The sequence below is a fragment of the Gorilla gorilla genome, chromosome 13, assembly GCF_029281585.2.
Source record: "Gorilla gorilla gorilla isolate KB3781 chromosome 13, NHGRI_mGorGor1-v2.1_pri, whole genome shotgun sequence".
Lineage (NCBI taxonomy): Eukaryota > Metazoa > Chordata > Mammalia > Primates > Hominidae > Gorilla > Gorilla gorilla.
Window position 1 is genome coordinate 70575937 of NC_073237.2, and position 18199 is coordinate 70594135.

Sequence of the window (18199 nt, forward strand, 5' to 3'; positions counted from 1 at the left end):
CGTGTTACCTAGGATATTATTCAGTATATCACAGGTAATTCTCATTATGAAAACTATAAAGAAAAATAAACACTACCAGTTGTGTCTCCATCTGCCTTTTCCCAACCCTCTTCTCCTTATGAGTTTCTCAGGCTCAAAAAGGCAGGTGCTCACACTCCCAGCCTCTCTTGCAGGTTTGAATGGCCATGATGATCCAGTTCTGGCCAGTGTGACATAAACAGAAGTTGATGTAGGGGAATTCCAGGAAAGACCTTCCGCCATCCCATGAAAGCCATTAGAGCAGAAATTCTCTCCTGCCCTATACTTCCTTCCCCACTTCCTACCTTTGATAGTTGGAATACTGGCAGGCATCTCACCACCAAGAGAAGACAAACTAAAGGATCAAAAGCAACGTACTGAAGATAGGAGAGCAAAAGATGAAAATAACTTGGATCGTTAGTGATCCTGAAGGGCCACCAAATAAACCTTTGGATGCTTACCTCTACACTTCCTATTGAGTGAGATACTCAAATACCTTCATTATGAAGTCACTATTAGTCATACATTGTTATTTATTTCTGATAGTATTCATAAGTGATACAGGATTCAGAAAGAAAATTTAATTGAAATTTATACAACAAATTTGGAATTTTCCTAAAGATTTGGGTTTGTGCGTTTTTTTTTCTTCTCATTGTATCATGAACACAAAAATAAATAATATTTTCTTTTTTGTGGTGGCTTCTGTAAAAGTTAAATCAAGTTTTTTATCTACTTGATATAAAGAGTTTTGTTACACATTTTATTTTGTTTTAGATTTGTGGTTATTGTTGTTGTTGTTGTTGTTGTTGTTGTTGTTGTTGTTTTGGTCTCATTCCTGACTTTATTTTCTTCTTCTTTGGCAAAAATTTCTCACTATTCCCAAAATTCCATAATTTTCTCATTTTTCTTATTCAGCAAAACACTTCTCTACTTCAAGTTTTATCACGGACCAGGACTGATCAACTAAATGTGAATAGATGTGTTCTATATCAGCTTCCCTAGAACACAAAGCCTGAATCAAGGATGAAAGGAAGATGCTTTTCGGCAAGGCATAAATTCAGAGGATCCAGGATGAGGACAAAGGCAAGTGAGCTATGCAAGATGTAAAATGATGTTTCAACAACACAAAGCTGATTGTTTGGCAGTTGCATCTATTTCATGCATAGAACTTCTCCAGATGGACTACCAAGAAACACTGTGCTTCAAAGAATTTGATAAGGACTATGAAAGGGTACGTATGATAAAGAAGAGAGAAACCGGGTTTCCTCCATTCTTCTGTGTTGGTCCAAACTTACCCCCTGGAGAATTACCTGCACACCTAGATTGTATTTGACCCATTGGCAGGCACTCAGAGCCCCAACACCATGTGCTCTGGCATTCACCTAAGTTCAGATAGGATGACACAGCCAAACAATTTAGGTATGAAGCCTGGCTGATCAGTAGAGGCCAAGTAGAGAGCTTTCTGAGGGCAAAAGGCTGAATCTGCCCTAGGTGTCCAACTGCCAGACCTAACAGACAGGCAAAGTGAATCAAATAGCTGGAGGTCACAGAAGGGTCCAACACCCAGGGACTCCGAGGAGCTACAGAAGAGAGATGTATAATGTCTCAGCCACTTCCTTAAGGGGAAGCTACTTGCTCCCCCACACCGTAATTTGATTTTCCTACAGACTAAAATTTAAACATGGTGTGGTGCTGATCAAAGCAAAAACAAAGAACAATGCCCTCACCAAGCAGAGCTGACCCTAGACTACCCACCTATCTCTGAACGATTACATTAGAGATAAATAATTTTCCATCTAGTGTGAGCAATTGTATAAATCAGTCTTTTAGTTTCAATGGCATCAGTTCTTTTTCTTTATTTTCTTTTTTTCTTTCACAGTATTTTAATGTATGCCATTTTCTAACATTCTATATATTCTTGTAAGAGTGCTTGACTTCTTTTTGGAAGAATATACTTTGTGCCATTTGTTTGCAACTCCAAATCCCTACCTACACCTTGCCACCTGCCTTCTTCCCCACTGGCAGATGACATTAATGGGCTCTTCCTTGCTTTCTGGCTTCCAGTTAGAATTAACAATGGGGATATCAACAAGAAATCAGAGATGAGTAGAAAACAACATTATAGGATTTTTTTCTGCTGGGATACCCTGCCTCAACCTGGCTGTGTCTCTCCAATGAAGGTCACTGCTCCCCTCAAGACAGCCCTCTCAAGAAAATTTGCTCCTTCTGGGTCCTAGTAATCACTCTCTCTCTCCTCATTCCCCTGGGCCTAGAGGTGGTACCAGCTCCATGGTTACTAATCCAGTGTTACTGTACTATTTCTTGTGGTTTCTATCAAGCCCACACTTCTGTAATTGGTTCTTATGTAAATACATTTTCTTGGAATATTCTTAATTTATGCTTGACATCTGTTTTCTGTTGGGACCCTGATTGCAACAAAACAAAACATAGAGTAAGTACATAAAATTTCCAGATATCTCTCTCCCTATTCCTTCCCTTTACCATCACTGCATCTCTCATCTTTATTTGCCCTTAATGTATGTCAAGCTTTGTGGTTACTAGAAAAAGCAGCATCTAACAGAGAAGACAAACTTATGCTTTTCTGACTCTTCTCTGATTTTGTATAATTTTTCTCTTCCTCCCACATTTATTTAAAGAAGAGCCACATTCAACATCACCATAGGATCTGCAAGGGTAATGTTAGTTGGTTTCCATTACATTTCTTCATGAAAGATATTTTTCAAAAAATAATGAATGCCTATATACCAGATTTTAGTCTCTACTCTGCCTTAGCTTCTGTGTAATCCTTAAAGTTCTTTTAACCTCCCCAGGCCCCAGTTTACTTATTTGTAAAGTAAGGGAACTAAATAAAAAATACTTTCAAGTTTCTTTCAACCCAAAATATCTATAAATGTATTATTATAATTAGGTCCTGAATGATAAATTGATAGATTTAAAAGACCAGTGTTTTACACAGACTTTATAGACACAAGGTACATATGGGTGCAGGTGTACTGATATATTTTTGTTTATGAAGAAATGTGTAGGTGTGTAATGCAATGTCTCTCTAATATTGAAGTCATTATCCTAACAAACTAAGCACTCTAAAATATAGTTTTTACCCAGAGAAAAGTATACAAGTGTCAAGTGTTGCAAAACCCCTGAATATCTTCCCATAGGAAGGGCATTCATTCAAAGACCATCATCAGCCTTTAATTTTCACCAAATTATACTTCTATTAATCATCCACAGACTATATGATCTAGAGCCCAACGATTGCACAAAAGACATATAAACTTACCATACTAATTTGTAAATTAGGAGGAAAGCAAAATCAAATAAAAAATGACTCCCCCATTTTATTATTCATTCCATCAGTGAAAGTAGTGAGAAATGAAAACTGTCAGTTTTCAACTTGATATGGCACATATTAGACAATAACCTGAGATTTAATTGAAAACTGCATATTTTGAAGTTATCAAACAAGACACTAACAAATTTCTGGTCTCTCTAAACACAACTGTACATAGTGTTAATATCCATGTCCGTAGGCAAGACTATTTGTTTATCACTGTAAGTTTAGCATCTATTACATCAGCTGACCCACAGTAGGCATTCAGAATATATTTGTAAATTAACAAATGAATGGATGAAAGAATGTACTCCTCCCTCACAATTTAGACCATATGCAATACTGATCTGTCTAAAAACATTCTGGTAGTTTAAGTTCTAAGTCTTATAAAAATGAACATAAAATTAGTGATCTAATTTTCTAACATAAACACTTAATTGTCCCACAAAATGTATATCCAGATGCAAGCAAGTAATTGCATATGCAAAACAATAATTTGCAAGTAAAATGACTCACTTACATGTGTGAGGACGTATTTTACAGGTGCAATTTAGGTGCAAATTTCTGAAATTTTGAACCCAGGCATTCAGCCCATCTAACAGTTTTACTGTGATGTGAAGAATAAAATAGAAAAGCTGTCTTGGTTCTGAAAGTGAGCACCTAGACTGCTGTATCAAGCAGCTTAAGTCCTTAGGGTATTTGGGCATGGGGAGTTAAAAATAATAACAAAGTTATTTCATTTGGGAATATAGTTCTTAACCCAAAAGTTACTGTAGGTTTAAATTTCAAATACATTTTCTCACCAGTTCATCCACTCTCACACGGAACTGCCTGCAGGCAAAATGAAGAAGTAGAGGAAATTTGTCTCAGGTCTCAGGAACCCATCTGTTGTTCTTCTGTTTTCTTCTTCTTTTCCCAATATTAAGGTCATTCCTCCATATCCAAAATTTTCAATAGTTAGCTAGTGTGAGAAACCAATTCAAAGCCTTAGCACCTCACATTTCAATTATTTATCACTCTCCTTACTAAGATCAAAATAAACTTGTTTACACATGTTAAAGAAATAATCTACTAAATCTGACATGAATAGTAGTTATTAGGTGAGCTTAGTAATAATACAGATTCCATGGCCCAGTAGAAATAATGATTCTGTAGGGCTATGATTGGGCCTAAGAATAAATATTTTAACAATTAGTCTAGGTAATTCTGATGTAGACTACCACATTTTGAGAAACATGCCTTTAAAGCTCCAGTTTTTACTTTCCAAGGTGACATGTAACTAAAAATAAGAGTTAAACTATTAAAAGTTGGTAATAGATGATAGGTTTCAGCATGAGAATTAAAAAGACCTGAGACTTAGCTGAAATCGTTGAGGCAGTCCAGCATAATGGGAGAAACTCGAATCATGAATTTAGTTGGACTTTGCTCTGAAAGTGTACTCCTCCCTTTGTGAAATATATGACAGTGGACAAGTTCCTGAACTCCTCTGAGCCTCAGTTTCCTTGAGAAAGGATTTAATTAAACCTTCGCTTCCAGTTTTGGGAGGATTGAATGGCAGTAAAGGAAAGAGCCCAGGAAGCTGAGAAGCACATGGAAGCAGATCTCTGTCTCTGGAGTTGTAAAGGAGGAGCTGAATATGTCCTGAGAGCCTGGCAGTGTCAGGAACTTGGACTCAGACTGAGAGGTTTTGCAGGGAGCCATGAAGGCAGTCTAGGTGGTGAGCTGCATTGACCAAACTCTCAGAATCAGACCTGTATAATAATATTTCAGTGGACATCAGCACTGATAGATGAAGTTACCAGGAATTAGGTTCAAATCCTAGCATTTTCTAAGACCCCTGAATGAAAATGCAAAGCATGAAATTAAAGAAGAAAAAGAGCCCCAATTTGATTAAGTGGTGTCAACTGATGAATGAAAAGGTTCATACATTTTTAAAGTGGAGCTTTATTTCTCATAAAGGATTGCAGCCTGCAGGGTGGCCATTCTGACAGGCTGGGAAACATAGCCTCCTTCCAGAAGCCAGAAACAGACATTTCGAGGGTGGGAAGAATAAGACAGAGATGTATGCGGAATGAGGTGGCTGACTATACATATTCAATAAGCTATAGGAGGACTCATGAATATTTATGAAAGGAGAAACATGGCCAGGTGCAATTCAGTTCATGCCTCTCCATGGGACCCCATCTTCAAAAATGGCGGCATTAACATGATCTGAGAGTGAAGTTTTCAGCCCTCTGACATCAAAAGGTGAAGCAGAGGACACGAAAACCCTCACTGCTCGTTCTTCAAAGACTGGCCAGAACCACTTCGTGGTCAGTGGTTTCTTATGGAGAAGGAATGCTGATTGGTTGTGCAGAAACTGCAAAAGGGAGTGGCAGTAGTTAGGCAGTTGGGTGAAATCAGCAGTAAAATTTCTCCAAAGGGCTTGTTTCTGTTTAAACCTTAGGGAAGAAAGCCTAAGAGTGGTTAGCAAGGGAAGGGATATAATGGGACATGTACATCCTCACATCCTGTCATGGCCAGGGGCTCAGCTTCCAAGTTTTCTTTGGCATCCCCTTGGCAAAGAAATGGTCCATTCAGTTGGTTGGGGTCTTAGAATTTTATTTTTATTTCTTCATGCGTATAACTCAGTGAGCTATAGGGGATTCAAAGTAGAGAGAAATTATAATTCCTGAAAACTTAAGAAAGTTTTATGTATTACCCACCTGATGAACACCTGAGGTGTTCCCCCTTTGTTTGTAATGTGCTGAACAGGATGTGCTTTACACAGAGTAATGTGTTCAAAAAGTGCTGACTTTCTCACTAGTCACCTAGGGCAAGCAGGTCAAGGAATAAAAGTAAAAAAAGTACTACGGTATCAGGCTGATCTTTCAATGCCCTGGCTGACAAGCTTGCATTAAAATAAATTATGTCATTAGGAAAAAGTAAAATGTATGATTGTGTGCTGCCTACTATGAAATTTTATAAAACATGGCCCCTGCCCTCTGAGTATGAATAAGGAAGGCAGATAAGTCTAGACCTCATGGAAGCTAGCTATTGATCAAGACAGATTTCAAAGGCAAATGAGAGCTTGGAAGGAATGACTTTTCAAAACTGGAGAAAGACTAGTAGGAGACTGGCCTTGCGCAGCAGTTGATGGACCACTAACATACTTTACCTAAAGTCATCTGCCACCCAATATGAAGTAAAGCTGTGATGCAAAGCTACCATTTCCTGTCCTCTCCTAAATAGAAAGAAAAGGAGATGATTTTTGAATGAATGTCCCACCTTATCAGTTGCCATCCAGTGAGCATCTACCATAAGCCTCGTCTGGCCCTGAACTAGAAACTTCATGCATGTTTCTTATTCTTTCAATGAGGCTGATATTATTGTGCCCCCTTTTTGCAAAGAATCCAAGAATCAACTGAAGGAACTTGCCCAGTGCCACAGACTACGCTGGGTTCCACTCAGCTCTATCTGACACCAAAGCCTATTAGGTGCCACTGTCTCTGGCCCATGGTTTTCCATGAAGTCACTGAGCCTAAGTAAAGGTAAGAATCAAGCTCCATTCCTTCCTTTGTAGTTTCTACCTCTTTTCTTCTTCATTTATCCCAAAATAATCACACTACCATTTCTACAAAATAATGCACCCTGGCATATCAGTTACATATCTGTTTTAAAATAATAAAAAATTAATAAACAAAGAAAATATTAATTTCAATGCAATAGCAAATAGTTTTGTTATTGGTTGCTCTAAAATTTTCTGAAAAGTAGCCTGTGGAGAATATTCCCAATTTTACTCTCTTTAGCTTCGTTCTCTTCCAGCCTAAAATCCTCAAAAAAAAAGCTTATGTTGTATTTTTTTCCAAAAACATTTACTTTCTTACATGAAGAACACAATTTTGAATATTTGTCTCAAACTGTTGTAAATAGAAGCTTAAAAATAAAAACAGCATCTACTATACCCATAGCCTCTATAGTGTGGCACTTTCCTATAGAAAATGTGCTGAATTTCAGTCAAAACACATTTTTTTCCTTTTAGTATGTGACTTAAATTGATCTTTTCTCCTACTAGTTTTGCTGAGAGTGAGATTATAATCAAATGTTACATAACAATAGTCAAATATTACAGTACACCATGCCTTTCATCACTGTAGCCTATCCAAGTGTTTGTCCCAAGGTGAATCTGCCTTTTACTATTGAAAAATTGATGCTGGAGACAGTTATACATCTTGCCTGAGGCCACACAAAGCCAACAGTAGAAATACGAAGTTAATCATGGAATCAAGTATCCCTTTTTCCCTTGTGTTTACTCTTAGATATCTCTACTCCAAAAACTTATATTTTTAAGAAAAAAATTTTTATTTTGTGCACATTTTCTAGTAAGTCCATTATTTGGTTGTAAACTTCTTGAGGGAAGGAGCAATTCTATTGATTCTTGGTATTTAGCAATGTACATCCAACGGAAATTTGTTATAATTACATAATTAATTATATGTCTTCCTTTCCTTATTTCAGAAAGTATTTACAGGAGCTTTCCGGAGCATGTAAACTTAGGATATAAGCATATAAACTTAGGATATGCTCTTTCCAGAGCATATAAACATATACACTATAACAAATTAAAAGTGAAAGTGAAATATAATGTAAAATATTGTGTGAGATGTAGAGGCAAGATGAAAGGTAAAGCCTGGGGATGTGGCTAAAATGTGTTTACAATCTTGCAAAATGTTATACCGGCTACAAATGGCTCCCATATTTACTTCTAAACTTACTAATAGCAAGTAAGAAAAGGGGAATTAGATCAGTTATCCCATTCACAGAAACTGACTACTCAAAAAACCACCTACTGCCAAAGAGAAGGAATCTTCTTGAACAACAAGCAGATACATACCCTCCAATCTACTGTTACATATGTGTTAAGTAACTTGTAGTGATTGATTTTGTTTTGGTTTAGTTTGGCTGGTTGGTTGGTTGGTTTTCTACACATTTCTCTGCCTCTAGGAACTTGGCAACTTACTAATACATTTACAAGCTAGTAATACCCTAAGCTAAACAATGTCTCTTATTCATAAATTTGTTTAACAATATCAGATCATGTCCCTTGATGGCTGGTGAAATGCTAAAAGTTGGCAGAGTGCCGTGATTACAGTCATTCCTAGGATTTGATCAATAAGAAACATTCTGATCTCTGTATTGTCTACCCATTTCTCTCTTGACCCATATAGGTTCTTAATCTTCTAGCCTTTCCTACAAAATCTGTTTCTGGAATTCCCCTGACACAGGTAGGCAGCAGCCAAGAGAGAAGGCAGTAGTGCCACCTGGTGCTCAAAGAGATCAGAGCTTGTACATACCTACTCTCCCACTTCCTGCTCCTCCCACCACTTCTAATAAGATTGCCTATAAACAGTACCCACCCCCTTCTTGGGCCTTCCACACTTAGCCCTCAGTATGCATTCTGCAATGCCTTCTCCCATTCATTCTCCCTCCCAGGCTGCCTTCGATGCTCATTTTATCAGTTTTCACTTGTAAACACATTGAATGGTGGGAGGAGAGTCACATGATGTGAGTAACCCCACAATCCTGGCTGGTACCAACTCCAGTGTTAAAATATAGATGTACCAAAGTAAAAATATTTATTGCATTTTTGGGCATTGAACATTGAAAGGATTCCAAATATCGAGGACCAGGGAGGAAATAAGCACAGATGCCGCCATTTGGTGGGTTGTTGTTGTTGTACATTTCAGAGACAAAATACAGTAAATGTTTTACAGACATAGTTGCATTACTATGCGTCCCCTGACATACTGTGCTTGTCACTTTATTATTTAGCATTTATGCGGTATTTTATCTGTCCTATATTATCTTTCACAAGCCTATCAAATAGACTATTTTTATTCCTATGCAGAACCTTGTCACAAATGACCAGACATGTTAAATTTCCCTCTCATCATACTGAAAGTTCCCAGTGAAAGCTGAAGGAAATTTCAATGCCTTGTCCTTTGCCTTCTATCACCTGATTCACGAAATGACCACTAAAGTCCTAATAATGTATGAGGAAAGGAAATAGATATAAAAATATAGGTCTGTATTCATGGAGCTTTCTACTCTGATGGCCTGGGGATTCCTGAGCATCAAATGAAAATTTGTATCACAATGTGAGTGTCCTAGCTAGGTTAATAGACTATAATTAAGTTATGCACCATAGAGTATAATCATTTGTTGTGTTTGTGCTAAACTCCTGAGTATGGCACAAGAGAGAGGGAGAGAGAGAAAACAGAAAGAAACAGTTTAAATGTGCAGCTAATTCCCCACACTGTTCCTTTCAGTGAGCATACACCCTACCGCATGCGTGTGACAGAAGACGGCGGTCAATGGTTCTCAGCCTTAGCTCCTCATGCATGTACCTCTCAGTGTGGAGCACGGAGTACGTGTCTAGTTTTAAAGACACTATGTGTCTTTATTATTTATAACCACGAAACATAAACTACACATAATCCAACTGCTTTACGTGTGCTTAATTCATGAAAGCGCAAACTGGTCCCAATATCTGAGGGAAGCATGCTCTATGTAGGACTCATGGAGCAATAGTATGTCAGTCTGAATGTGGCATCAATGTAGACTTAGCATGTTCTATTTGATGGGCTATTTAAGGTATTTTCAAGGGTGATATAACTATTTGTAATTTCCACTTTATGCCTTAATTTCAGACCCTGACACCCAAGGAGATGTAACTCAAATGTTAAAGTTGATCTGGGGGAAGGAGGAAGGAGTGTGACTTCTTGCTTACATGTGTCAGGGAAGGTCTGACAAAGGAGATGGCCTTTAAGTTGAGTCTTAAAGAATGACTGGGATTTGTCTAGGCTAGTTGGGAGGATAGAGTACTCCAAGCAGAGGAAACAGCAATCTGCAGAGGCAGAACTCTCTAAGTGATGGCATTTTCTAAGTATTCTAAATAATTTGATATGGTCAAAGGTTAAGGTACATGAGATGCTGAAACTCTATTTTTTATTTATTGGGACATCAAAGATAATTGTTAAACAGAAAAGTAGCATGAAAACTGTGTCCCAAAAAGGGGCCGTCTGGTGTCTGTGTAAAGACAGCATTTGAAGTGACCAAAGAAGGAGCAGAGATAAGTTTGGAAATTATTGCCTAGGTTCATGTGAGAAACAATAACAGATTAAACTAAGACACTGGCAACAGGAGGGAGTGGAATGTACAGTTTTTAAAGAATATTGGAGTCAGAAATGACAGAATTTGGTGACAGATTGGATGCAGGAGATGGCATTTTTCCAAATTCAAAGATATCTAAAAAGTTGATTTAGTCAAGCCCTGAAGAAGTAAAGCAGCTACATATTTATAAATTTGCTCCAACTCATGAGAGGGGTGCGGGAGTTAGAAATGTACCCAAAAGCAAATCACCAATTAAGGATCCTAGGAAGAATAACCTTCATTGATTTTACAGAGAACCTTTCCCAGAAACAGCCATACCAAAATTGCTTCTCCATTAATTATAAAACAATAATTCTTAAAAGCCTTGCCTATGATATCAGTCAAGGTGCAAAATACAAAATTATATATGAGAAACCATACCATATTTTGGAATTTAATGTATGGAAAAACGGTCTCTACTAAGAAAATTGTCTTAATAAAAGACTGCATAAAAGATATATCTCTCTTTTTTCCTAGGCTTACTAGGAAGCTCAAAATTAAATTTAAAATCAGTCTTAGGGCCATGTGCGGTGGCTCACACCCGTAATCCCAGCACTTTGGCAGGCCAAAGCAGGAGGATCGTTTGAGCCCAGGAGTTTGAGACCAGCCCTAGCAATATAGCAAGACCCCGTCTCTGAAAAAAATTTTAAAAACTAGCTGGGCCTGGTGGTATACACCTGTAGTCCTGGCTATTCAGAAGGCTCAGGTGGGAGGATCATGAGCCAAGGGGTCAAGGTTGCAATGAACTATGATTGTGCCATTGTACAATCTGCCCAGGCAACAGAGCAAGACCCTGTCTCTAAATAAATAAATAGATAATAAAATCAGTCTTGATGAGATGGTTAATTATATGTGTCAACTTGATTAGGCCATGGTAGCCAGATACTGGATCAAACATTATTGTAGATGTTTCTGTGAAGATTTTTTTAGGTGCAATGAACATTTAAAGCAGTAAACTTTGAATAAATAAAACAAATGAAACAAATTATTCTCCACAATGTGGGTTGGCTTCATCCAATCAGTGAAATACCTTAATAGAAAAAGACTGATCTTTCTCAAGAAAAAGAGAATTCTGCCAGCAGGCTGCATTTGAATCTGAATTGTGAGTCTGGGTCCCCAGCCTCCCACCTACCCTGCAGATATGTGTATTAAGAAATATATATATACCAAGAGAGCAACATATATATAGAAACATATGTACACAGCATATAGTACAAATATATCTATTTAGCAGATACATAAATATATATACAGCAGATATATATAAATATAAATATCTACTATTGGTTCTGTTTCTCTGGAGAACCATGACTAATAGACTCAGCAATTATACTGGTCCTGACAATTTCTTTTCCTTCTTTTGCAAAATCTTAATTTTTTGTTTGTTTTTATGCTTGTTATATATATCTTATTGTAAATACATCATGTTTGGGGGATGTCTTTCAAAATTAGAAACTGTGTTTTGAAATTTAAACACACTAAAATCAGACAGACTCTGCTACGTACTTTTATTTTTCATGTCAATTCTTAAACAACACTGTATGATAAATGATATAGTCCTTCAATAAAGAGGAGAAAATTGAGCCTTAGGAAATTTACATGACATTTTTAACTTCCAAGCCCTGCAGATAACAGAGCTGTGATGGAACTCGAGATCTAAGTGATTCTAAGTGACCCCCCAACACACAATGAAGCCTCTGCAAAGAAAAGCTTAAATTAAAATAGAACACAAACTCCGAAGGCCTTTGCTAGACTTATTTTAAGCGTAACCTCTTGTGACTCAATTTACCTTTTTGCTTGGAAATGACAACTTCTAAATGAAGTATTCTTTCTTACAAAGGACAGGAATCCATCACACAACAAGTTAGGCCAAAAGAAGACAGTGGCTCTTTCTTGAATCCTCAGGATCGAAATCAAAGTTTCTGGGCCTCAGAAACTACAGGAAGCAGAAACTCAAATACTTCCCAGTCTTTTCCCCACGCCCGTATCTTCTTTCCCCTCTTCTAAAAGTGGACTTACTTCTTCTCTCCCTCTTCAGACAAGGGTGCTGGGTTTCCTGGGCTACATGGCTGAAAATAGCCAATGACAAGAGCACCTGGGTTTATATTCCATGAGTTTCAAGAGACAGGTAAAATATACATATTTTTTTTCTGAAATCTACTTTCAAGGAAAGACATTGATTAGTTCAAGTTGGATCAGGTATCTACACCTAGTAAAATTAGTGGAATCAGAGGCTTTGGGTATGGAGTAGATAGCATGTGTCATGTGATGAGCAGAATTACCAAAAGTGATCCTGAGAGCTCCTTTATAATTGCCTGAACAATGAGCCGGCTAGGCCCAGAGTTGGGGAAGGGCAGGACAATGGGGAGAAAGGTGAAAGGAAGATCCCCCCTTTCTTCTCTCAGTAGGGGCTGCTGCACTCCCTTCTCTCTGCAGGAGGTAACTCCCATTATCTCTCAAGTTCCCAAGTGTTGGATAGTTGGAATTACTAAATTCCTGATGTGAAGGGCTGGCGCTCAAATCCACATTGTCTAGTACCAAAGTACACTGGTTATCCTCCACTGATGGTTGCCCTCATGATTTCTCTATAAGAGGAACACGCCCAGGAGCATGAAGTTCCCCTAATGGGACACAGATAACTCCACATTGCCTGTCCAGTAGGGTATCCTGGCCCTGGGAAGTCTCTCTGTGGGAAAAAGAGTTGAAAAGGTCTAGACCGTCTCAGCTAATCCTGTCCTTGTAATTTTCTTTTTTGCTTTATAAAGCCTATTCCTTAAACCAGTGATTCTGATCCCCTGGTGTGATTCCTAGACCAGAAGCATTAGCACTAGCAGGGAATTTGTTAGATTTGCAAATACATGGACCTGACTCCACACCAACTCAAATCAGAAACTCTGGGAGTGGAGCGCGGAAATCTACTTTACCAAGCACTCTGTGTGATTCTGATGTTTGCTAAAATTTGAGAACCACTAAATTCATGCCATGTGACATTGTGGAATTAGTCCTGACCCCTTGAACAATAGCACAGTTCTCCCAAATGGGTCAGGTGCTCAACCCAAGATCAATCAATGTTCAAGTAAAAAGGTTGTGTTGTATTAACATGGTGGCTGCCACTGAAACCATATAAATGTAATCTCATCCTCAATCTTACTCCTTTTCTCTACTGGAGGGAGGTGAGAGAAATGTGAACTTAGAGTGGTCTTGTGTACCAACAACTTCTGTGGTTCTCATCATATTCTGAGCCACTGTGTTGGCATCAAACAGCTCCAAAATAAATTTCTGTGTCCAACATCCTAACCAGAGATACCCCTCACAAACACACCACAATTCATATTGTCTTAGACATAAATAAATGCTCTAACACAAAAATGTCCATACAATTACCTGCCATTACATTTTGTAGTGCTTATGTCCTACCCACGATTTCTTGCACCAGCAGCTGCTGAGGAAATCAAGATTGATCTTCTAGGACTGAACATCCTCCACTACTTTAAGTTAAAAATATCAGCTTGTTACCTTTTTTCATTATTCGTAATATCTTTTAACCTTATTCTTATCCTTATGTCCTTTATTCCCTATTCCCATTCCACAGCCAAATCTATTCTAGGGAATTAAAACTATTAGCCAACATACTAGGTTAGAGGAGGTTTGGGATGGAAGTTGATACCCAAATCTTAGCACTCTTTCTCTTCAAAAATCTGCGACTATACATAAAAAGCTGAGAAAGATGAAGCGCAGCATTTATTTTATTGCTCAAAGTGCAGAACTCTCTGGTAAACCGGACTGGAAAACCAGGCACAGATCTGAGGCTAAATTCTAGCTTCCACATGAATGGAGGCTGGCCAAGTTCATAGAGCAAATCTCAAACTGAACAGCTTAACCAAAGGCCTAGCGGATTAACAGAAGGCTAGGCTTGATCTCTTAAACTTGAGCATGCATTAGAATCTCCTGAAGGACTTATTAAAACACAGATTTCTGGGACCTACCCACACAGTGTCTGATTCACTCCCTCTGGGGTAGGGCCCAAGCATTCACATTTGTAAAAGTTCCCAGGTGATGCAGCTGTTGCTTCTAAGAACCCCGCTTTGAGAGGTAATGAGCTATGTGGTTTACAGTGTACTTACAGGGAGCAAAGAAGAAAGCTCACTGAATTGAGCACAGAAAGTTCCAAAAATAAGTTAGAGTCAAGCCAAAAAGGAACGTGCTATGATTTGGGGACACTGAGGGAAACCAGGATATGTTACCCCAAAATATTCCTCTTTGACACAAAAATTATTTGGGGCTGAAGCAATTAAGAAGCAAAAAATTCAAGAAAAGCTCTCTCTACCACCCTATTTTCTGCCTAAAGGAGGGATATAACTTCTTCTTTAGTGGGGATGACACTAGACTCTTTACCCAGGGACAGTGCCAGAGGAGTTCCAAAACAAACCTTCCTCCATGCTTTCCTCCCATATATTTACTTACCCACAGCTCCCCACTCTTGGAAACCTAAAAACCATTTTCTTTTGTTTTGTCATTTTTCTGCAAATGTGTTGTTCTTTGTTGTAGTTGCTACAAAAACCAGAGTTCTAAGCCACCACTTTGAGTTACTTTTCCCTGAGCATTCTCCTGTGTGATGTGTTCTACATGCATTAATAAACTCTTTTTCTCGTGTTACTCTTTTTGTTAAAAAGCCCCTGCTAAAACCTCTAAAACAGGTAGAGGTTACATTTTGCCTTCCCTCCAAAACCTAAAAGTAATTTGGATTATGCATGAAATACAAGTGAGTCAGAGAGGAAAGGAAGTTAGAAGAGAAAAAGCATGAAAGAGTCTACTGTCTTTTGGCTAAAGTTGAAACATGGGAAGAAAAAGAGAAGGGTTTCTTCAATCTTTCAACAATTTTAGTCCCTGTTATTCTCCTGGACCTGAAAGTCTACATTCCCTTTCCACATTTCCCTCTCCCCATGACGTCTGCTTCTCAAACTTCCCCTTTGGATCTTCTCCTACACCTCAAACACCTCCCCAGTATCCAGTCTTTTCAAGGCCTACTGTGATCTAACCACTTTCATCAGACTTTAGGCAGCAGAAGTCCCTATTTGCTTCAAAGTATTTGTAAAATAAATTTACATCTGCTATGTGTAATTGAAAAAAAACACAATTTAGAGCAAAAACAGCTAACTTTTTATATTCCAGCTTTCCAGTAGGAACACTTAAATTCATAGCAGGGAAAAAGACAAAGCTATTGTGACCACTTTTCTCTTACATAGGTGGTGTAGGAGGAGGTCACACCTAAGACTAGGATCTCATGAAAGAAAAGAGACAGCCATTACAAAGATCCGGCAAGTGTTACATGTGATTAAAACACCTACATTTGAAGTTCAGAACCTTTGTTTAGTCAAGTAATGTTATGAGGTTTTAAATAAGCAAACATAGAACTGGGTGAAATGTAAGGAAAGGGAGGAAGGAGTTGAACTTCATGAAGAGGCATGAAAACTTAAACATGGAGGTTAAGAAAGAAGAGCTATGAATAGGTAAGAAGGAAGAGGAGAAAATGAGAGGAGAGGATCTTAGAAACCTGGAACACAGAGCAGTCCATTGGGGGACTGGGGACCTTTTTGGTAGAGGGAGGTCTAATATTCAATATGAAGCTACTGGTTCTTCTGGGATATAACCTCCCTGTATTTCTTCCAAGCCTCATGAAAAAATTTGATGCAACTGCTTCGCTTATGATACAATGGAAAAAGAAAAGTTCTGCCTTACCACATGGCAGCAACTGACTAGCACTTAGTAGCAACTAAGCCAACCCCATCCTGCCTTTAGATGGTACCTGTCCTGATAGTTTCCACTGCCCCATCTCTATGTGGATTGGCACAGGGCTAATAGGAGCAACAGCCACTGGGTACAATACTTGCGTCACAGAGCAAAAAAGGGTACTGAGGAAATAAGCCCTGATGATTGGTGGGGATTCAGGGGAAGGCACTGTATTCCCAGCGGAAAGGGAAATAGTAGTAAAGGGCCCCACAAGAACGAAGAAATCGGGAAAACATGGGCAGCTGATCCTTGAGTTGTACTAATTCTAATTGGTTGCCCTTGAATCTTCAGTCTTCATTCCTGAAGCACTGTGCAGATGTAGAGAATCTATTTGAACTTTCTTGTTCCCATTCTATCTTTACATAGTTTACTTGGAAGCTTTGACTGGGGAAACATCCAAAGCCTTGTGTTATTTCTTTTTGCAGATCTTGTTGGGACAGGTCATTCTTGTTCCTATGCAGTTATGCATATGCAAAGGTTAGTGTATCAGGTGAATTTGCAGCATAAATTAATTGTAAATCCTACTCGTTCATTAAGTTTGACCTAATCCTCCAACCTTTTAATGTTTCCACCTCCCATATACCCAGTTCTATGATTGGCCTACGGATGGCATGTCTACTTAATATCAAAAATAGAGTTCAAAGATCAAACTAGATTATCTGTCTATGCTCAAACCAGGTGGATCTTGTTTAGTCAGCCCACAGAGTTTGTAAAAAATAAATAAGCCAACATGTATATATCAAAAGACTAATGTAAAAATTCTGATTTCCTGTTTCTTTAGAAAGATCAGATCTGGCAAACTTTCAATGGAGCATACACTGCTCGTTTGCCTCAACTGACCCACCTTGCGTCTTTATGTTACCTGCCCGGCAAGCCATTTGAGTTTTGTGCACTGAGCCGATGTCTGTTCAAACAATTCTCATTATGGAAAATGGTGTGTCTCAAAAGGCAGCCAAAACTATTACCAGAGTGTTCAATTGTTAGAAAGTTTATCCTCGTACTGAATAAAACTCTATTTCCATGAAACTTAAATTGAATTTACCAAATGTCCACCTTCTGGTCTTGGATTTACCTCCCAAATCTAAATGGCATTGCTTTAATTACTAACAGATAGTCATCAGTTCCCCCAAGACTTCTCCAATCCAGGCTAAACATCCTAATTATTTTAACCTTTCCACTCATGCCAGTGATTCTCAACCTTTTCTCCTTTCTGATCACTTTCCTCTGGATATTATCTAGACATTAATAACAAAAAAGAATTGCCACCATCCTCTTTGTCATTATGAAATTAATATTCATATTAAACTATATTGAAAAGTCATCACTTTCTCTTTTTTATATTAATATCCTTTTTTTATTATTTTGATACATTTGACTATTACTTGATGCCCTGCCAGAATAATGTAGATATGCCTCAAAAATTATGACTGTCAGGGACAGAAGCATATTATATCCATTCTGTTCATTCTGTATCCATAATGGATTCATCATAATGTGCTGAGTGTAATATATAAATAATTAAGCAAGTAAGCGCTATTTGTATACTCTTATTTGAAATGGGTTAAGTTGACAGAGCTAACAATTGACACGAGTAAATTAAGATAACATAAGGAGGATTGTGTGTGCATGCACACGTGTGTGTGTGTTTGTGTGTAAGTGGAAAAGCATCTTTACCTACCTTTTCCTGTAATTTTTACAGACATATAGAAAAATTAAATGTTAGAGCTTTACATGAGCTTAGATGAATTAGGAAAATGACAGCTTGAAAGTATGAGTGACCTTCCCATGGTCACAGAGGTAATTACTGACAGAAGCAGACCTAGAATCCAGGTTTCTTGGCTCCTGTTG

General features: G+C 38.1%; 1 long non-coding RNA gene across 1 annotated transcript; it reads left to right on the forward strand.

The window, feature by feature from the left end:
• The first annotated feature begins 273 nt into the window (after nt 1–273).
• On the forward strand, nt 274–12297 carry LOC109028301 (uncharacterized). Its single transcript, XR_002007311.3, has 3 exons — nt 274–497; nt 934–1249; nt 12190–12297. It is a non-coding gene; the product is annotated as an uncharacterized lncRNA (long non-coding RNA).
• The last annotated feature ends 5902 nt before the right edge of the window (nt 12298–18199 follow it).